The sequence below is a fragment of the Cupressus sempervirens genome, chromosome 2 (genome assembly GCF_028749045.1).
Source record: "Cupressus sempervirens isolate cs-2001-9-10 chromosome 2, ASM2874904v1, whole genome shotgun sequence".
In the NCBI taxonomy this organism is placed as follows: Eukaryota; Viridiplantae; Streptophyta; class Pinopsida; order Cupressales; family Cupressaceae; genus Cupressus; species Cupressus sempervirens.
In genome coordinates, this window is record NC_143119.1 from 36,026,786 (window position 1) to 36,047,632 (window position 20,847).

Genomic DNA, 20,847 nt, shown 5'->3' on the forward strand with positions numbered 1-20,847 from the left:
TATTTGGAATCACATTGATAGAATTGTAAATGTTTTATTATAGCTCCATGTAGATTTGGAGTACAAGATGTTGATTAAATTTGTGCATATGCAAAGAATAATTGCACACCAATTATGAAAACTAATCATGTAAAATCACTATTTTTGAAGTCCCTTAAGCTTTTAATTTGTCTTTTTTATTGAAATCACATTAAACTCAATGAAGGTTTATTTCCATAGCACCTAACATTTTTAACAAATGAACACCTAACATGACACCATCTCCACACATAGGTATGCTAAATGTATTTCTAGTCAAGACAAATTTAGATGTTGTTTATTTAGAATTCAATTATAAAGAGAAAACCACCTTTTACCAAGGCTTGTTCCACCAACACCTTGAAACTTGTCTAAACCCTCCATTAAAAAAAACAAAAATAGCATAGAATTCATGAAGTTCCATACATTTTAGCTAATTAGATTGGGATGCACATTAAGGCACCAAATGAGTCCCAAGGCCACAAAAATATTGAAAGAGAAGTTGATGATTTTATGCTAAATTTTTTCCATAAATTTATATGGAAAGCCACATAACAAAGATTGAGAGAGAGTTGTAACTTTTGATTAGGGAGAAGGGAATGTGTGAATGTTTATGTTTGCATCAAAATGAAAATATCCTATAATAAGATTACATTGGCTCCTTGGCAGCCGGTTTGAATTCTTATGAAATTTTTATTTATTTTTATTTTAAAACATGTATGTCAATCAATTTGTTTGTGTTTGATCAAATTTCTTAAACATCACACACTAAAATTTGATTCCTATATTAAAAGTATTAAATAGTGAAAGTTAATTTATTTTTCCAAATTTCTTTCTTCTTTAGTATGTGATATTAATGAGTGGTTGTGTTTGATATTAATGAGTGGTTGTGTTTGATATATAAGCTTTTTATGGATGATTGAGATCCTACTGCCTTTCATTTAATCCCACATAACTTTGAGATTTTCTTGGGAATTAATATCAACATTGGAGGAGATAATCCATTGAATCTAAATGATATGCCAAATACACATTCTAATATATTTTCTGATCCATTTGATTTTAGACTTGAAGATTATGAGGAAGGAATATCAGAGATTTATAATGGCCCACAATAGATAGCCCACAACAGATAGATTAGATAAATGAATTGGAATACATGTAAGGAAAAATTTAGGGTTTGGACAAATGAACTGAAATACATGTAAGGAAAAATGTAGGGAAGGATCAAATATGCTTCCATACTATTAATGGTGAATAGAAACTATGTGTATCCAATTTTAATAGAATGATATGTTGTGTTGAATGGCTACCATTCTACTTTTAGGTTGTAAAAAATTTGTATTCATGGCAACATGGATATAAAATATAGTAGAAATATTAAGTTTTTCATAAATGCCAAGAGAAAAGAACTAAATGCATAGAAAGGATAGTTAAAATTGTATGGAACACAAAACAAGGGTTCTAGCATTGATAGATATATCATGTAATAAGAAGCTTTCTTCATCAAAGACCATGTGTAGGCTTTATTTCACTTGGTGCATGGGGACTCGTTGGATGAGCTCAAGTGGTTAACATATGAGGGCTTTTTAAATCATAGAAGAAGTGAACAAATGCAAAATTTGAGTGTTAACCCCCAATCCAATATTTAGAGTGTGCCAAAAACAATAAAACAAAACAAAGCACACATCCAGAGTGAATTTACAGGAAGGGATAAAAGAAAATAAAAAATAAAAAAGTTGACCTTACCGTGTAAGACATAAATCTGAGTTTATTTACTTTTCCTCCACCAACGCAAGCCAAATTGAAGACTTAGTCACTTGTAGTGTAGAAAATAAGTGGCATAACAATGAAGTTAGGGTGCCAAAAAGAACTTTTTTAATTTTAACAAAATGAAGCCACATGCATGTTTTTATTTTGATATAATGAAGCCCGTGTTGGTCAAAATTTTGATGAACATGGGCATGTATTTAAAAAAAATATGTTTCCTTGCATATTCTGACCAATATGACCCCATTTTATTAGATGGTCAAAAATTTTGGTCTAAAAATGGGGTCAAATGTACTAGTTTTTTATTAATCCTAAGCTTCCTCTTAAACACTTTTTTTAACCCTAAGTGTCTGCTCATACATGTTTGAGAAACTCAATCCCTGGGAGCCCCTCTTTCATTAAATTATTCAAAAGGGACCCTTACATCCTTGTCCCCCACTCGTTTCTCAAAGGTTGCTCACACATGTGAGAATATCTTGAGCCACTCAAATCATAGAGGCTCCTTTTGACTTTTGTATGGCTTGTCCTTTAGCCCATGTGTCTCCCTTGTTGCACCTATGTGGATGCCACATAGATGCCACCTCATCAAGGTCTCCCTCAAACATATAAATAGAACCCTTGTCTTAAGAGTTTCTCATCTTCTCCATTGCATTTTTATCATGCTAGCTTAGTTCTAGAGGTTCTTAGAGATTTTATGCTTAGAGCTAATCTTTGGTAGTTGTTTGCATTTTAATCTTAGATCTTTCATTCTCATTCTATATTTTCATTGTTAGTTTTATTATTTGCATCCACTTCCATATCCTTGAATTCTCTCTTAAGCGTGGTTGATTCCATAGACATTGCTTGAAAGTGTTCTTCATTTATCTTAGCTTAATTTTATTTATCATTTATTATCTTGGTATTCAATAGTTGTGTTTGAGGATAACACATCCACATCCCTCAATCTTGAGTACACCAACAAGGTCTCATTTGGGTTCCCTTGTTGATCTTCTCTGAGGTGGCATGAGATCCTTTCATTGGCCACATTGGTTCTAAAACTTGATTAGATTACTTGTATTTCAGTTTATTTGAATCTTGATATACATGTACAACTAATGTTTTCTTGTTTACAAGTGCTCCCAATAGAGAAATATTTTTACATATATAGATCAATCTAAAAAAACATCTCATACTAATATATTTTATTTGAAGATTTAAAATAAAGTCTTGCATCATGCTGATAGTTGTCATGATTATATAGCTAATAGAAGTTCCATATAGATTTGTATACTATGTCAATACACATAGCCATATTTTTCTGCTTCCTAAGATTTTGTCTAAATAACATTCAAATGGTTAGTGTGTTTTTTAGTGCATTATATTTAGTCTTAAAAAAAAATTTCTAAGTTTTGGCTTGTTTATATAGTTTATCTGAAGTTATATTAGCATAGTATGATTTCAAATGAATCACCTAAGAAAATTAATTTTTTTATCAAGACACTTTGTTCAAGCACCTAACTTGGCTTTGACTACATACACATAAGTTTAATTTTGTTTTTCTTTGACTAGACTAGGAGATCTATAACAATCTTTGAGTAAGTTAGAGGTGTAAAAAGAGACAAAGGAGAAAGAAATGAGAACTAGGGGTCCAACCAACCATCCTAGTTGAGTTTTAGCCCATGAAATCAATAGGACTCTGAATCCTATGGCAACTATGATTATGTGAGTACTCACAGTGCACAAGGTGCCTACATTTTATGTTCACAACAAATAATTGAGTGTGATTTGAAATGTTGATATAAAAAGTAAACGTTTAAAATGTTGTATAGGTCTAGTGGTTTTCATGTGTTGGATAGTTCTTTCTCCTTCATGGTTACCATTAAATGCACTGTGTTCATTTTGTTGTGATAGTGATGATGATTTTGGGTTGCTTGATGATCCATTTTTTTCAAGTAAGTATGTTGTCATGTCAATCATTTCATTAATTTTCTTTTCCATTCTCTCATCCTTTACCTCTAAGGAAAGTCTAGGGTCTTCTAACATTGTTTCAATTTCTTTGTCGATATCCCTTTCTCTTAGAGCCATCAAAGATGTCATTGGTAATTGTTGATTTTGATATTCTTGTCTCCTTTGTTCCTATTGAGCTATTGTTTTGCATAATTCTTAACGAAAGGAATCCTTTCAAACTCCTCTCTTGAAAAGATAATCTAGGATCAACTTCAAGGTTCTAGGTGATCTTACAACCTACTAGAATCTTCTTAATTGAAGATAATTTTTAATGTTCACAAGGAGACCTTTTCTAGTTTTACCAATTTTCGATAAGATGTTTAATCCACTATTTTGAAAAGTAACCACAAAAGAGATATATTTTTAGTATTTTTTGTTTTACGATGAATGTAATTTATATATGCAAGTATATGAATTTCTATTTCAACCAAGTATTAGAAAATAAAATTAAAAAGACAAGGTAACTAGAGATTAAAGAAAATAACTTGAAAGGGAAATTTCTAATAGACATAAACAATGATAACAACATGTCTATGAGTTAAATCATTGAAAAGATTAGGTAGGAACCAATTAAAATAGGAGAAATGCTTCCTCAATTCCAATTATGCAATCATTGATGGGAACTCAATAATAATTGAAAGATGTTTCACTTCTCAGAAAATCACAAAGCCACGAAAAGTGCACTCATGGGAGAAAATAAGCTATGAAGGAATAGTAGGTGATCTTTTCTCCAACTTGGTACGTCAGCAAAATTCATTAACACAAGGAAAAAACTAGAACTAAAACATTGGAAAATCATAAAAATACAATAAAACCATTGACTCCATTATTATTCATGAACTTGCATTCACAAAAATAACACACTCTAGCAAGGATAACTACACTCAAAATGAGAGCACCAATAGCATATATTATTGCATCAAAACAATAACCTAGAGTACATATTACATCCATGTATTTATAAGAAAACATCTCCTACCATTGTGCTAGAGAGAGAGTTCTTAAAATGAAACTCATGCTAAAAACTAATAAAATAAATCTAATTGTATACAATTTGACTCTCTAAATGGTACTAAGTAGATCTCCACCCTTGTTTTATATCAATTAAATGGTGCATAAGCCTTTACATGACTTAAAGCAATGAAAGAAGAAGTAGATAAGAAGAAGGAAGTTGCAAGAGGATCTGAGAGTCACTTAAAGTCTAAAAATAGAACCTTGACCTTCTTCAAATGTTTCTAGGAGTTGAACTACTATCAAAATCCATTTCTGGTGCATTGAATGCTCTTAAAATAACAACTGGCAGTTAACTGTCAACATACTACTACTTCTTCAATATTGCTGGTGCACCTCTGAGTATTGTGCACCTGTGCACCTCTATGAATGGTACACCTTTTCAATTTCAGACCTTGATTACAGGTTCCAAAGATGAAATATTTTCCCAAGTGTCAAAATTGAATTTCCAGCATTTGGATTTTCTTTCCCTTTATACCAAAATGATATTTGGATGTTTGCTTTTGAATTTCTCTATTATTTCCATTACTTGAGAAACTTTTGACAAATCTAAAGCTCCATACTTATTCTTTACCAATTAACAATAATTTTTGACCTCAATTTGGGTTGCAACAAAATCCTCAAGTTTGGTGTCCACCTCCAACAATACCTCTTCAGTCTTGAATGCTTGCATGATATCTTCATCTGATGAAGCATCTTTGAAAGTTCCTTAGATTTTTTTTTTACCACTAATTGCACTATGTTGAGCTTGGTCTTTGACTCATGTTCAAAAATCTCAAGGCAAGTAGTGTTACAATGCCTTTCTACTTCCAAATTTTGCTATTGAGTTTGGTCCCTTATCTTTTCAATATCTCCATGTAGTCATTTTATGACTTTATTGCTGGTAGATATTTTTTCAATCCAATCATCGAGTTTATCAAGATCCACAGTAGTGAACACTTCCATGAGTATACGATACCTTTGACCTTTTATTGATTGAAGCACCTGAAGTTTATTTTCCTAGGTATGTTCCTCATCTATCAATCCAAATCTTGGTCCACTATTGACACCAACTTATATGCACTTGACTAAATATGGTGTAAAAAGTTCAAGTTCTCTTGTATTATTTGAACACCTTTCTCCTCAAAATTTTCATGTCATTGCTGACATTCTTCCAAAATGAATCTAGTGATACAGTTTTCTTTTCTTTTCTCTCTAGTGTTGTAGCAAGAGTGATCTCTAGATTATCTAGGTCTGATGGGACCACAACTCCATGCAAATAGCCTATCAAAAGCTCAATTTGTTTATGTATCATTAGTAGCTTAGACTTATCTTATTCCATTTTTTTGAACACCTTTTTCATGCACATAGTGATCATCACTTTTGTGGTATCTATTGTGGGCCTTCCCAACATGACCTCCTTGATCTAGTAATCCTTAGGAGTCAATTCCTCGGTGTCAGCATGTGGAGGAGGAATAGCCATATGTGCAAGCAAGTCTTAATCTTGGTTCTTCATTATGAAGGCCAATGCTCATGCATCACCCATAGGTGGCTTAGGCTTCATGATGGATTTAATCATCTCTCTCATTCCCTCATCAATAGTTAAATCTAGCTTCTTCTTTTTTTGAAACATAACCTCCCTCTTCAGCCATGCCAGTGTGGTGCCCATTGGAGACATATACTTGATTGAAGAGATAGTTTCTACTGCAAGGCCCTTCCCCTTATCAGTCCTCTTTGGAGTCTTCTCCCTTTGAGAAAGATCAATAATTGGAGTCCTTGTATCCACTTTTACTAAGGTCCTAGCTTTTGTATCATGAGGAGTTTGTTAAGGCTATTTAGGTATTTTCCCCTCCTCTAATACTTCATCAGCTTGCAATTGTTGGGGCTCTACTTCCTCTACTACTTCTTCTTTCATTTTTGTAGCAAGAGGAAGCAAAGTTATTGAGCCTTTGTTTAAGAATAGTGAATCTTGAGATGGTGGTGGTGGTATACCCAAAGGTCTTTGAGGTAGATGCAACATTTGACTCCAGCCCTCTCCTAAGGATTTTATCCTAGGGGTATCTCTTATCTTTTCTTCCATAATCTCAGTACCTATTGGAATGAGGTCAAAAATGGAGAGATTAAAGACATCCATTTCTTGTCCCTCCATATCATCTATCCATTATTGTTGTTCATCTTCTAATGTTGAAATGTGAATAGGCTCCTTTTGAGTAGATGGAAGAGTCAAGGTTGAACTTCTTCTCCATTCTCCTTTTGTTGTTTCTGTTGAGTGAGTCCTTTGACTCAAGTGTACATATTCAATTTGGTCACCCTCTTCCTCTTTAGCTTCTAGGATTATTTTTGGGACCTATGTGGGCAGAGTGCTCTTTTTCTTTAGGCTTCTCCTTTGTGTCCTCACCATATTCGATTGAATCCTTTCTCTTTTTTGAGATATGGGGGAGTATTCTTCCTCTAATGCAACTACTAGAGGCACCCTCTATTCTTCAATTTTCCCTTCTTCTACATGTTCATCCTACACGTATTCTTCCTCAACCGATTCTTCATATTGGGGCTCTTATGGTTCTTGGCTGGGCTCTTATCCAAGATCTTGAGTTGTAGTATGATCTAGTGGCTCTTATTCCTTGGTAGATACTCTCTTCCTTTTATTCTTTCCCTTATCCATCCTAAAGTACTCAACCTCCCTCTCATGTTGATATACCTTTTTTGGCCTTATTGGGGATTCCGTAGGGAAGGTTGGTACTGTAACTTTTGCACCTTTATCCTTCATCAGGTTTTTTGTGGCTTGAAGAGGAATAGCTTGAGGAATTGGATCAAGTTTGAAAGGTTTCTTGATCTAGTCTTTTATTAATTAAATTATGTGTTTGTCTCTATTATTGATATTTGTGTTTTCATCACTTCTAATCTCCACATTCAGTATAGACTTTTCATAAATCTTGTCCCTATTGTATAGAGGTTCCAACATTTCTTCTATTTATTTCTCAACATCTTTTAATGTGATCTTCATTTTGAGCATCTTCTCCACCAAATATAGAGCCATCCTAAAATGATTCCTTATACAGATATCATATTCATCTATTGCATTTATCCAATGATCTTCTAACACATGTTCATGTACAAATTGCTTCCCTGCCAGATGTTGCACCATCCCTATGATGTCAAAGTAGTGGCAAGGGGAGTTTTAATCTTCTAGGGGATATCAATCCCACTCAGAATCAAGTGTGGCAATATCTTTCCTTTTCTTGACTTCAAAAACACCAATTATCATGGGCCAGACCCATGTCTTTTTGTGTTGTTTTTGATATGCCAACACTGGGGCAAATAATATGAAAGAATTAATGATTTATGATGGAATTCAGCTAGTCTATACATGTCAATCTAAGAGTGTAAGCTTGTGAAATATGTCTAAGCAATATACCATCAAGGGATGTTGGTTGCAAGATGAGGGATTATAAATGTAGCTATAACATGCAAAAATGAATCTATGAAAAACCAAAAAAATCATAGTGATAGGAACTATCACTTTCTAGTGACAGGAACATCAGAAAAAATAAATATTAATACATAAAATAAGAAAAATAATAATTTATAAAAGAAATAACAATAACATAAATCATCATAGAAATAATAAACTCAACTCTAAATCAACTAATCTGAACATTACTAAACATATACAAATATGAACATCTATATTAACAACATCAAGTTCCTAAATAATACATAAAATAAACACACCAAACTTAATTACATAAATCGCCAGCATTTCGAGTAGTGGGACCTTCCTCCTCAGTTTCTTGGTGATGAAGAAAAGATTTGGTTTTACAACTTTGTGATCATGTAGATATAAAATTTATATTTTAGAATGAAGGTTCAGCTTTACAAATATTTTTTCTAAAAAAAATATATCTATCCATCATTTTCCTATATCTTGCATTCCTTATATATGTGCAGCAATTACATTTATATAGTCATTTTGGTAATCTACACCACACAAATAATGGGCAACGTAATAATACAACAGAAATTGGCTATGTACCAAGAATAGGTAGCTTATTTTGATCATTCCAAAAAATTGTATTTGTCTTCATCCATCATTTTGAAATGATTTGAAAACAAAATGGTTTTGAAATAGTTTGAAATATTCTTATTAAGGAGTTTGATTTCCACATGAGACTTTCACTATTAACAGAAATATGGACTAATATTTGATGAGGCTCTTTGTTGCTCACTCATACATTATCCTCCTTATTGCCTTCTTGATGTATGAGATCTTGCAGCACAAATCTGAGGTGGACAGGATCACAATTTTGTCTAGTCCATAAAAGAATATCAACGTCACATATCATGTGAGAAGTCATTCTATTATAAAAATATCTCCTAGGAAATTGTATAGCTTGGTGGAACATATTAAGAAGGTTCCATATTGCATCGTATCTCCAAAAAAGACATCCCCCAATGATTGGGTAGAAAGTGAGTGGTAGAGAGTATTATTTATTCAACATGCAATAGGAAGAAAGTGTGAAATAGGTAACAGGAACATCTACACCCATTATTCAACATGCTTCAATAATAAAGATTAGTAAAAAGAAATCAATAATAAAATTTCCATATTTTAATCCCAAAACTATAATAAATACTACTTATATATATCAAATCATATGCAACATAAAATAGGAAAATGGGATGCAAATGGAATAGGAAAGAAAATATGCAAGTGCATGAAATTGATTTAAAAATGGCATAGAATTGGTTGTAAATGGTTCTCATCAGGTTTTTCACTTTGTTATATGCAGATGTGAGTTTTCAGGCAATCTCCAACAAAATGAGACTATATGATGGATATCTTGGGAGATTCTTTGGGTTCTCCAATGTACCAACTACCCTTAGGTAGGTGAATGTTTTAAATTTGATGTAGTATGCAATGATCTCTATGATCCTATATGTTGCTTCTAATGACATCCTTTTTGTGTAATCACCTTCAATAATCTTAATGATTGTAAAGATGAAACTATCATTCACCACCCTATATTCCACACTCTACTTTAAGAGTTTCTTCTTTACCAATTGAAGGTAGACAACATAGGGCCAAGCATTAGAATCTTGCATGCTTCCCTTGTTGTAAATTCATGGATAGTCTGTATTCCTTGCCACCAGTAAGTACACCATGTATGATGTTATATAGAATCTTGGATCAGCTTTCATGACTATGACTAGCTCATGTAGATTATTGCTAAGGATCGTAGCTCATTATATTAGTAATTTTTTCATCCTAATGGTATCAATAAAATGGACCATCCATGTTTGAAGATGTCCTACTATTGGTAGCCCCATAACCCTACTCAAAAGGATAATCATGTACCTAATATCATCTTTCTTATATCCCCAAGTCATGTCCACTTTGCCGACTCTATAGCCTACTAGAGTTCTATCTATTAGGAAGGAAGATTGAATTGTTTCTTTTGCTTATTTTTCATTCTCTTGATACATCTTCCTGCTTGGTCATTGGTTATCTTCAAATTTTGATTGACTATTGGAAGATGGAGAACTTTTTTATATTTGTAGGTCAGATGTCCATGAGTATCTCCCCTGTAACACTCATGATGACCTTCTCTTTTTTCATGTAGTTCTATGCAAGAGTCATTATGAGTTCTAAAGGTTGCATAGATGTGGGATATAATGTTTCTTATACAAGACCTAATCTAATCATAACTAATAGAATTATAGATCATTTGTTAAACTTTTTGTAAATGGTGAGGAATGTATTCCAATCAATGTAGCCAAGTTGGGTAGCTCTAACATTGCCATGTCCATCTTGAAAATGAGCTTTTCTAGGTGTACCTTGGTTTTACAAAAAAAATGGGTTTAGGAGATACCTTTTCTTCCATTAAAGAGGATGCTGATGTCATTTTATTTACACAAGAGAGGACATATTAGTTTGAAAAGCTAAAACCAAACTTAAAACTAACCCTAATAGATCAATACCTAGCACAAATCTACCCAAAACAATTAGAAATAGTAAATTCCCACCCATTAGCCCTATTACATAGATTAGCACTCCTAGTGCACCCTTATAGGTGTGCTAAATGGTCCCTAATTGATCATTTGAGTGTAGTTGCACACTTGTGCACCTAGATGAGGTATGTATATGCACATGTGTGCAACCGTGCACATGCATAGTGGCAAGTGCATGTTGGGGGAACATTTAGAAATTTTAATGTTTTTCTTAATTCTTTTGTGCACAAGGGTGTCCACATGTGCAACTTAATGGGGTGCACATGTGTGCACCTTGATGTCTTTTTATGTCTTTGAAATCACAACAGGTGCACATATGTATACCTTTTTCCTTAGGTGACTCTTTAGTTTTAGTTTTAAAAGTTGGTGTTTTTTGAGTGTTAGGTTTTTTCTTTGAGGGTGAAAGAAGGTGTGCACATGAGAACCTTGAGGAGCTGCACATGTGTGAACCTTCTTGTTTTTATCTAACCTTATCTTAGTGTGATTGTAGGAGTGGGGGGAGCACACATTGCAAGGTGCAGGGGTGCAAGAACTAGAAAGCACAAAAGAAAATGGAGTGGAAGAGGGGGGTCTAGGATTATATAGACCTAGTTCTGGGTGTGCACCATGCAGGTGAGCACCCTTGTAGGTGCACACATGTGCAAGTGCAAATGTGTGCATATCTAAAGGGAGATGATTGCCTACTTGCTCTTTGAGTGCACTTGAACACCTCTATAAGGTGTGCATGTGTGCCAGTGTGATAGTGCACATGTTTGCACTAAAAAAACAAAAGTTTTATCTTTCCTCCTGATCTGACACTCCAAACTTCCCTAGTGAAAGATTGAGGCTTGACCTAGACTTTTGGGGGAGTCAAAAAATGACCCAAACCCTATACTAAGGGTCTAGGAGACAAAAAAAATTTACTAGTGTGTTCCCATTTCTAGGAGAAATGGGGTGTGCATTACAAGACCACAACAAATAGCCCCAACAAAAAGGAAGAAATGAAAAAGGCATTTCTTCTCAGAAAGCATTCTTATAACATGTGTCAAATGACAATTGAATCTTGAACACTTCAAACATCTTTCAAGTTCCTTGATAGTCAAAAATTCAAAATCTCAAATCTTCAAGCTCATTGTGTGTTCAAAGTGAGATGCTATCATGAGCTTCTAGCAACTTGGAGACAATATTTCACTCCACCCATCCATTCATCAAGAATCCTCATAAATTCTATGTATTAATCACTATCTATCTAGATGAGAGAATCTATTTAGAGGGCTCTTGATAGGTTATCAATTTTTTATTTTAGGTCCTTAGTAATCCTTTTTTATTATACTCCATGAAGCTCATAAGTTTCCATTTGATTCTTCCATGAAGCAATTTGTATAGATAGTGGATAGCCTTTTTGGGGTGCATATCCCTATTGTCTAATTACCTTTTTAGATTGTTTGGAATCTTTATTTCTTAACACCATCTCTTTTATTTCATTTTGTACCTTGATGATGCTTAGACTATATGACCAAGGCATTGGTGTTGTTTCTTAGATTCCCTTTTTAGTTTGATAACCTTTTCATTCCTCTTTTATGAACTTTATGAAATTCTGACGCCAAACAATAATCTTAGCATTTCTTTGAGAAGACCCTTTAGTTGGAACTAGTAAGTTTGAACTATCACTTTGCTACTATCAACCTATGTTTGAAAACACTAAGATAGTCAATCTTTAAATTTGTAAAGTTTTGAGAACTATCAATCTGCAATTCTTATTTCAAGATTGAAAGTACTTTACACCTATATGTAACATTCATTTTTGGTTGGTACAAGAAACAAAATCAGTTGAATGTTTTGACAAAGAAATACCTCTTCATAAAAGTTGAAACCACAAGAAGTGATCTATGAAATGCATCAAAAAAGAATTTTGATTGCACCTAACCCCCTAACTAATAGGAAAAGATGGGCACAAATTTTAAGCCTCAAAGTAATATTTTAAGAACTAGTCATTTATTGTCAATGGAACCAATTTCCCTTGTAAGGAACTCAACCTAATATTATTTTCTCCTAGAATCTCTAAAATTTGATAAGAGCTAATCCACAAGCATTGAAATTTAGTGTGTCTACCTAGATTTTCTTTTTCCTTGTCCCATAGGAGAACAAGATTAGATAATCTAAAAGATTTGATTGTGGCCTACTTATCAAACCACTATTTGATGATAGCTTGATGTTTCTTCATATGATCCTATTTTTTTTTTCTTTCCTCATCCAACTCCAAGAGATTCATGAATCTGATCTAAACTCTATTAGTGTCCTCAACATATCCCTTCATAAGTTTCAATAATAGAATCCTAAGTTAAGTGGGAACACTAGTTCTTGTCCATAGATGAGTAAATATGGAGATTTCCCCAAAGCATTTTTTATCCTGACTCTATCCATCCATAATGCATTTTAGTTGTGTGTGCCAATCTTTTGGGTTTTCTTGTAGCAATTTATTCATCACTATAATCAAGTTCTTATTGATGGACTCAACCACACCATTCCCTTGGGGATAATAATTAGAGGAGAACTTGATAATGACCTAATTTTCTAATTCCCATTGAGTAAGGAAGATTGATGAAAAAGATGACCCATTATTGCATACAAATAAGAATGACATACCAAACCTTGTGACAATTTGTTCTTCCAAGAAATCTATAACCACCTTTGTTGTGCAATTTCAAAAAGTTTCATCTTTTTTCAAGTGCATGCAATAGTATAGAGCTATAAGGAAAAAGATATTTCTTGTAGGTGATGGTGAGTTTACAGGACCAATAAATTCTAGCCCCCACTTAGCAAAAGGGTGTACCTTGAACACTAGTTGTACTGGCATAGATGGATGTCTTTCTCTACTAGAACTTGTCTGACAAATGTGGCAAGAACATACATGTTCAAATGTATCCCTAAAGATGGTAGGTCAAAATTAACCCAATCTCAAAACCATGTGGGTTATAGCTTCTTCTAATTTGTGTCTTGTACCATAACTATCATGAAATTATTCCAAAACTTCTTTCACTTCTTTGCATCCCAAGCATTTCAAATAAATTCCCTCATAGTTTCTTTTATAAAGTTTTCTATCTTAAAACATATAAGGTTCATATTTCATCTTTTGTCCTATGTGTTGGAACTATTCATCCATTGAGGTATTGATTTTCAAAAATATAGTAAACAATATCTTGATACCAAACATCAATGATTATTCCTTGATCAATATCCCCTTGACACACTATGATCTTATGTTGATTATGAGTGCTAATTTCATCATCAAATTTGATTTTGTTATCATTATCAATCTCATTATCATCTATCATATTGGTCAATTCTTGTCCTCTTACCAACTTCATTGGTTGAATCTCCAAATCAAACTCTTGTAATATAGCCATCCATTTTCCTCATCTCTCTCCTAATTCATTTTGCATCAACAATGTTTTAACTATAGGATTAGGCACAATATACCTTTCTCTTGAGTATATAATGGAGAAATGTCTTAGCTACCTTTATTAATGTGAAATATTGTTTGTCAATATTAGAATAGTTCAACTTAGCATTCTTTAGTAGGCAACTCATGAATACAATAGGTCTCTCATCCTCTTTGTCTTTCTTTTGAGTAAGAATCCTGGCAAATGAATCTTCTAAAGAAAATGAATAGATTTTGAATAGTAAATCATAACATGGACTTACAAGAACTGGGGCTATAGAGATTACTACTTTGATGTCTTTAAAAGATTTCTTTATTTTAATAAACCATTCAATATTTTCTCCTTTCTTGAGCAGGTTATTAAGAGGATGTACTATCTTAGAAAATACACTAATGAACTTACATACAAAATTGATTTTTCCAAAGAAAGATTTCAGCACTTTAAGACTATGAGGAGGTGATAGATTAAGAATGGCTTCTATCCTTTCAGGATCAATGGATATCCCAACTTCAAAAGTAATATGACTGAGAAGCTTTCGTTTTGTAATCCTAAATGAACGCTCTTTAGGATTGATTGATATGCCATATCTTCAACATTGGTTTAATACTTGTTTCAAGTTTGTAATATGAGTACTCCTATATTTAGAAAATATAGTTAGGTCATCCATGTAGATAACTATGCACTTTCTTATCAACCCTTTGAATGCTCTATCCATCTCTCTTTGGAATATGGCTCCCTCATTAATCAATCCAAAAGAAATCCTTCGAAATGCAAAGGTTCTCTAATTTTTTGTAAATGCAGTCTTCAACCCATCTTCTTCATCTATCATTACTTGGTTGTATCTGAAATATCCATCTAGAAAAGACATCATTTTAAACCCATTCACAATTTGCAATTCTTCATCAAGTGAGGGCAAAGGGTAATTATTCTTCTAGGAAGCCAAGTTCAAATTTTAAAAAATCCACACAAAGGTGAATTTCTCTAGTCTTTTTCCTTATTGAAACCAAGTTATCAACCCAAATAGAATGTCAAATTGGGAAGATAATTTTAGCATCAAGTAGCTTTTGTACTTCTTTCATTATCAAAGGCTCAATTATGGGATTCACTAGTCTTTGTCTTTGACGATAGGGTTTGGCATTAGGCTTCAACAAAATGTCATGAGTGATAATCTTAGGATTGTACATGTATCTTGAGTTCTTTATAACTCCATACTATGACATCTTTGTATTTTGTAAGAAATTAAAGCATACTTTCCTATTCTTGAGGGTTACATGCCTTTCCAATTCTCACCATCTTTGGATCTTCTTTCATGCCTAGATTATATGAATCACATTCTTTAATCCTTTTTTCTTCAATGTTTCTTTTACTACATGTTGATTCATCTTGATTGAAGATGCATTCCAACTCTACCATCCCCTTATGAATAGTATTGGTCTTCAAATTTGCAATCCCATCTTCATCCTCTAGCTCATCATCATTAGGTTTTTCATCAGGAGTATCATCAATCTCTTGTCTTTTGAAAAGGCCATTGCACATAATAAACTTGAGAATCGGTTGGTCATCTTAGAAGACTTGGAAGTTCATAATGTTTTCTAGAATAGGGGGGGTAGAAACCAATTCTAATGAATATCTCTTTGGCTTTTCTCTTTCATTAAAATGGCAAGGGCATCAAATACCATGTTCTTCTTCCTTGTAATGGAGCTTATGTTCAAGGCCTCAAAATCTTCGAACAAGTGCCAAAATATTTTTTGGTATGCAAGTAGTCTCCTATCATTGGAAGATAGATTGATTACACCTATCTAATGACCAATTGAGAGTATCCTTTAATTACAAGATCTTTGAAATCTTTCTCTAATGTGAAGATAAGTCTATGAATCAAGGCTTCATACCTTCCAACATTGTTAGTACATCTAAATCATAAGAAATATGTTGCATAAAAAGATCTACCTTTGGGATTAATTAATTCAATTCTTGCACCGGCTCCTAATTTTCATTTAGAGGTATCAAACCGGAGTGTTTAAATTGGTTGTTCTTTGGGCTTTCTAGACTTGTGTTTATTTGTATTTAGCTTTTCCTTCACTTGAATTTTAAAAGATTATTTCTTTGGTATCCATTGCAATCTTTCATATGGTAGACTTGGTGAGTTACCACAACTTATCTTTGATATAGGGGGCATTTTTTTCTCTTATTGACTTTGAATATCCTCAATTAATTCCATGATCTTATCAATTTGGATTTTTAGATGAACAAACACTAAGGTCCAACCTTGTTCTTTTACAAAATGTCTTCTCCTCTAGACTTTGATCATCCTAGGTGGATGATTAGATAAACCCCCACCATTTGAAGAAGTATCACTATATGACACATTAGAATCTTCTTTTTCTTCTTCATCAATCCCCACAAATTCATATGTGCATGTAGAACTTGAACTTTCCTTTTGTACCTCATTCGGAATTTGACCATTTTTGGATTACATTATCTGAGTGAGTACTCTAGTAACTACTTCCTAACAATGTGAGCATTCCAATTCTGAATGACTGACCTTGTGAAACCTATAGAATCTTGGAAGAAGAAAAATATTTGAGTCTTCTTCCTCACCTAGGCATTGTAAGTTTGCAACCATATTGTCTACAAAATGAGTGATGAGTTCTCATTTTTGGCTAGAGATCCCAAATTCTTTATTCGAAAGGTCAAGTCTCTCGATTGTAGTGATGTTAAAATACATCACATTGTAGGAGCCTATCTTAGCTTAGAGAAATTCTACCTCATTTGGTCCATTGTATTTTGTGATCATTTTCTTTAGCTTTGGCTTAGCATCAATCTTGATTTGATTATTTAGCCTCTTCCAAGGTAGCCATAATTGAGTAAAATTAGTTGAGAACCATCCTCATAAGCACTTTTTCCTTTCTCTACTTAGCAATAATTCATAAGTTTTAGGGATTTCAACCACATTTATATCTATAATGTCCTAAATTCATGGGTCTATAGTTAATTGTATTTTAACATCTTTCAATACCCTGATAACTTTTACTTCTTGTCGAGTTGTGTCACTATACATTTTTAGGGTTGAGGAGTGACTCCCAACTGTTGAGCTATTGAAAGTGGCATGATGTTGCATGAAGCTCCTAAATATATAAGATAACTATGTAGGTTCTTTCCAAAAATTCTAAGACTAAGGAAAAAAGGAGACACTTTCTCCTTGTCTTTATACATGGTAGGCATTGTCATAGAAGTATTGACTTTTTGTGATGCTATCTTTTGAGGGATTGTGTTTGCATTACACTTTTCCTTTTCATGATCAAGAGTCCTCAACACTACTTCCCTTTGGTTAGTAAAATTTTGTAGCATATCAAATATAGACATATTAGCCTTGGTTCTCTTTAGATCTTCCACTACACTTACTTTTCAGTTTCCCATATAGGATTCTTCAAGATTGTAGGCATGTTCCCTTGATTTTGATTTTGTTTCCCTATATAGAGTGTTCTGGTAGGTACTACATTGTTATTAGCTCTTGGATTAGTAGGTATTGGACACAAGGTGGGAGGAATCCCATTGGTCATAGATTCCCTTTAGTTATGTAAATTGTAAGTATTCCAATTGTCATTTTGAAAAGCTAGCATCTCTTCTGGTTGAGGATCTGATTCTTGACTGAACAAAAAAGTGAATTCTTCAATAGCTGGTTATTCCATCTTAGGATTTTGTGGAGAATCATAATATTCTAACATCATATCATTGTATTGCATAGAAGACTCACCATTGTTTCCTTATGAATTTTTGTTCAATTCTTGATTTCCACTGAAATATGAGCCACCATTGTTAGGTTCATTTTGATTATTGTCATACTAGTTGATATCCACAAAATGAGCATTATTTTCATTATCAGTAGGGATGCTTCCATTGTTCGAACTAGTATTCCATTGTCAATTTTTCCTTTGGAATCTTTTATTCTGATCTAGAGGATTGTAATTATTGTCTATTTTTGTATTCCCCTAATTTTTATTTCTACTGAAATTCTTGTTTTAGTTCTAACCATAGTTTTTTTTTTAAGGAGCTTCATTCATTCTTTGAAAGTATTAATTTTTTTGTAATCTAAGACATATTTTTTTTCATTTGACTAATCTTAGATGCGACATTATTTTCTACTTTAGTAGATGTTGCTTCCCATTTTTAAAAGAAAGTAGCTTTCAGAGGTTCATATTCTGGATAAGTTATGGATGGAACTGATACAACTGGTGCATGTTATAGTGGGATTGGATTCATTGGAAGGAATTGACTAGGTACCACTAGTGTTCTAGTAGAATATGTTGGTATCATTGTAGTCTATTGAGCTACAAGCATCAATCCTCCTCCATTAGGATTGGCTTTCTTGGTAAAGGTAATTTCTTTGTTGATGACTTTTTCTAATGTGTTGATATTTGCAATAGGTATCCTTCATAAAAAGATAGTAGTGAGATTGTCCATAGCATTGAGATAAATGTGGGTTGTAGCTTCAATTGGTATAGTATAGGATGTTTGCAACTTGTGGTATGTCATATGAAAGTGATGATTGAAACATGAAATGGTCTCCACTGGATCCCTTTTGATTGATATGAACTAATGATGTATCACAGTTGGGTTGAAGAATGTTTTGAATTTCTCAAGGAACAACTTTTCAAAGGTAGCCCAATTTTGGATACATCCTCATGGAAAATTCACAAACTAGTTAAAGAAAACTTCTCCCAGTGAGTATGTGAATAAAAGGAGGACCACATTCTCCTATTGAACTTTTTTTTTATTGTATATTTCTTTAAAGACCTTGATATGGTCCTCTATCATTTGTGTTTCTCTGTAGATGAACCCTGGGCAGAATTTCTTAGGATTCTTAGGAAGGTCATTAAATGCACCTTGCAAGTTAATTGGTGAATCTACTACATTTTCAAAAAAGGTCATCGATGGAGGATTTGGCGGAATGATGGGTGGAGGTTGATTCGATGGTGGAACTAGAGATGATTAAATTTGGAAAGTAAGTGGTATAATTTTTGGCAGTCCTTTGTCACTATGTGGTTTATGAAAATGACTGAGCTCTAAGAACTTTGGTCCACTATTTGAATATCTTAAAACTTGTTGAAATGGAGATGGTGGATCAAGATCTTCCAGCTTGCATCACTTCTAGAAAAAAAGCATCTCTATTGAACCATACTCTCTCAAAACAATGCACCTCCACACCTTCTAATAGTTTCAGATGGAAAATTTTTTGAACTTCTGAAAATTGTAAATTTCAAAATAGGGAGTTGTTTTTCTCTTCCAAATCATGAGTGACCCTCCTTCTAGTGCCACTTCTATTGAGTAATTTTTTTGTGGGATGTTTAAGAATCCTTTCAAAATCCTCTCTTAAAAAGCTAATCTAGGATCAGCTCCAAGGTTTCGGGTGATCTTGCAACCTACTAGAAACCAACCAATTGAAGATAAATGTGTATATTCATGAGGATGCCTTTGTTGGTGTGACTAATTTTGGATAAGATGTTTGATCTGCTATTTTGAAAAGTAACCAAAAAAGAGATATATTTTTGGTATTTTATGTTTTATGATGAATGCAATATATTGATACAACTATATGAACTCCTATTTTAACCAAATCTTAGCAAAGAAAATAAAAAAGACAAGGTAACAAGATATTAAAGAAAATAACTTGAAAGGGAAACTCCTAATGGACATAAACCATAGTAACATGTCTGCGAGCTAAATTATTGAAAAGATTGGGTAGGAAACCATTGAAAATAGAAGCAACACTTCCTCAATTCCACTAATGCAATCATTGATGGGAACTCAATAATAACCAAAAGATGTTTCACTTCTCATCAAATCACAAGGCCAACAAAAGTGAATCATATGAGACAAGAATCTATGTAGGAAAAATTGGTGATCTTTTCTCCAACTCAATATGTCATTGGAATTCATTAATATGAGGAAAACACCAAAACTAAAAGGTGACACAATCATAAAACTAAAATAAAACCTTTGGCTCCATTATTATTCATGAACATGCATTCACAAAAGTAACACACTCTAGAAAGAATAGCTACACTTAGAATTAGAACACCAATAACATATATTATTGCATCAAAATAATGGCCTAGAGTACATATTACATCCATGTATTGATAAGAAAGCATCTCCTCCCTTTGTGCTAGGATAAAGAGTTCTTAAAATGCATCTCATGCTAAAAACTAATAAAATAAATCTAATTATATAAAAACTAACTTTGTAAATGATGCTAGGTAGGTCTCCACCCTTGATTTATATCAATTAATGGGTGCATGAGCCTTCACATGACTTGAAGAAAAGAAATAAGAAGCAGATAAGAAGGAGGAAGTTGTAGGTCTGAGAGTCACTAAAATGTCTAGAAATGGAAGCTTGACCTTCTTTGAATGTTTCTGGGAGTTGAACTACTATCAAAATGCATTTTTGATGCATGGCATGCTCTTAAAATAGCAACTAGCAGTTAACAATCAGCATAGTACTGCTTCTTCAAAAATTTTGATGCACCACTGAGAATCATGCAGTTGCGCTCATGTGCACCTCTATGAATAGTGCACTTGCACACCTTGATGATAGGTTCCAAAAATGCAAAAATTTCCTTAGTGTCAAAATTGAATTTCTAGCATCTAGGTTT

At 33.2% G+C, this 20,847-nt stretch overlaps 1 pseudogene; it reads right to left on the minus strand.

Annotated features, from left to right (window-relative positions):
* Window positions 1–6,416, minus strand: part of LOC149570945 (amino acid permease 6-like) — a 59,091-nt pseudogene extending 52,675 nt beyond the window's left edge.
* Window positions 6,417–20,847: the final 14,431 nt, after the last annotated feature.